This window comes from Eptatretus burgeri, chromosome 3 (genome assembly GCF_056783735.1).
Source record: "Eptatretus burgeri isolate ZD-2024b chromosome 3, Ebu_testis_v1, whole genome shotgun sequence".
NCBI classification, from domain to species: domain Eukaryota; kingdom Metazoa; phylum Chordata; class Myxini; order Myxiniformes; family Myxinidae; genus Eptatretus; species Eptatretus burgeri.
The window spans coordinates 123,500,603-123,503,102 of NC_140963.1; the positions used below are offsets into that span (position 1 = coordinate 123,500,603).

The following is a 2,500-nucleotide window of genomic DNA, read 5'->3' on the forward strand; positions in this document are numbered from 1 at the left end:
ACTGACCATGGACCATTCGCTCAGGGTGACGGAGCCTGAACCACTCGCTCAGGGTGACTGAACATGGACCATTCGCTCAGGGTGATGGAGCATGAACCATTCGCTCAGGGTGACAGAGCATGGACCATTCGCTCAGGGTGATGGAGCATGAACCACTCGCTCAGGGTGATGGAGCACGAACCACTCTCTCAGGGCAACAGAGCAGGAACCACTCACTCAGGGTGATGGAGCAGGAACCACTCACTCAGGGTGCGGAAGCACGAACCACTTCCTCAGGGTGATGGAGCATGAACCACTTGCTCAGGGCGACGGAGCCTGAACCACTTGCTCAGGGTGACGTGGCGGACAAAAGCATCCACAGTGAGTGAACGATTCGCTCAGAAGGGACTAGCGCGATTCCGCTATCGACTGCAAGGAGTTCGGCAAGTGGCTTAAGTACTCATGCAAGCACTCCAATTAAATGGTTGACAAGGAACGGTTGGCCAGGCTGTTGCTTAGGGTGTTTCATATTGCAACTTTTTTGCGCTAGTCATGTTGGCTACCCGTCGTAGCTTTCCAATATGGATAAAAATCCCACTCGCTGATTTTTAGAATTTTGCTCCCAAAAATGGCTGCCCCCGGCCATTTTTCCAAAATGGCGGCATTTTTTCGAGTTTTGACAGAAATCGACTCCGACACCTACTAAAATACATGAATGTTACTTGATATGTGTATGTTTGTAGATTATTATGATTGCTATGTCTGCTCGCAGTCGGGAACGAGACAATAGGCATCCAATATGGTGGAAAAATCCAAAATGGCATCCAAGATGACCGATTTTTGGCCACTGGAAAGTTGTTCCCTCCGATGTGGGTTCTAATATGCCTAGTTATAGGTTTTTGGGTGTGCTGAATTCGTTTTTATGCTCTAAAATGCAGTATATCTGTCACAGACACATCTGCGAGGTCATGCTCTCGCGTTAAGAAGTAGTTCTTGCAAATCTGAAGAAGAATTTTGAATATTCTCACCCTCGTTGATGTCAGAAAATAACAATTAAATAACAATAACAAAAATAACAATTTGAACTATGGAAATTTTAATTTGAAATGTCGGAACAGCCATGTATGCCATGCCATGGCCAATATTATTGATTATCAAGGCTGATAGGCACGCATACATGAATTCATATTAGAACATTCATTATGGCATTAGTATACTAGTAATTCGTGTATATATTACTTTACACCTTTCCTGCTAACACCAGGATGAAAGTATCGTCGGGTCAGGAATCTAACTCGAACTAGATAGCTCAACAGTGAGTATGTCAACTATGAGCCATCCTGCCATCACACATGTATTTTCTCTCGATATATTTCTCACGAGAGCCAGTGTAACCATCATGACAATAGCTTTCCTATCATCACGATTGTAAATTGTTCACACTGTTTAATAAGCAATACTTATTTAAGGACTAGCATTATTCCACCAATTAATCATGAACATACCAGCCTGATAAATCTTTCAGAAAATACAGTCTATCAATTCACACAAAAGAAATGCAAGAATAAATGTTTTGCAATCATCCATTTTAACAAAAACTTTGATAACGACCATGCAGCCCAGGCATTTCCACAACACAGGAGCTGCTGTACCACAGGATTGCATTTGTACTGCAATATTCCATACAAGCCAATTGGTATGTGTAGAATTGTAGCAATAATGCAGGTTGAGTTTGATGGTTACTTCTATTATATCATGCTGTCCTTTAAATATATAAGGACCTTCAGTGTGGGTAAATCTGGCATTGCGCTGAAGTATGGAAATTGACATGATCATGTTATATGAACTTGAAGAGCTGGTTCAGCAGCATGATTACAAACAGTGTAATTAAATGAGGGAAGGCAAGTATATCTTGAAACAGACGTGATAGAAAACAAAACAGGTGTGTGTCAAACACAACACAGAATGGTTGCATCTGTCCAATCCAGGGGTTCCAAACCCATGGCCCACATGTCCCATGGCGCAATCAGTGTGTATGTTGGGCCCTTGTGACATCGAGTTCAAATACAATGGTGGTGCTTTTATTTAGTTATTTTTGTTCTTCTGCTGCCCCTTTCTTACTGATGTGATACAATTGTCTTGTGAAGCAAAGTGAAATATTGTAACATGATGATAGTAATCGATTAATCTAAGTGTTCTTGATAGATAGCTCAATATTTGCCAGTGTTATCTTATACATAATGGATCAGGTGCATGCATGCCCATCTTGGCATTCTCTCCCTTTGGGGGGAGGTGGGGTGCAATTTGTAATTATCCGAGATATATAACCACAGTGTATTACGTATGCATTAAAGCACAATGCATGTTTTCACTTCATACATGTAACCCAGGTTAATTTTACTTTTGGGAAAAATCGAAGCAGCAGTCTGTTGCCTATCTGCCCGCAAAAAGGGATGCGTCAGAAGAAAATCTTGCACGCTTGGAACAAGATAACCCATATGGTGGGTACTCTAATATGGTA

The 2,500-nt window shown here is 41.8% G+C and overlaps 1 protein-coding gene across 9 annotated transcripts in view; it reads right to left on the reverse strand.

Annotated features, from left to right (window-relative positions):
* The window catches only part of LOC147030900 (protein ENTREP2-like), a 312,148-nt gene that overhangs the window by 120,735 nt on the left and 188,913 nt on the right, over positions 1 to 2,500 (reverse strand). The gene's annotated exons all lie outside the window — the stretch shown is intronic.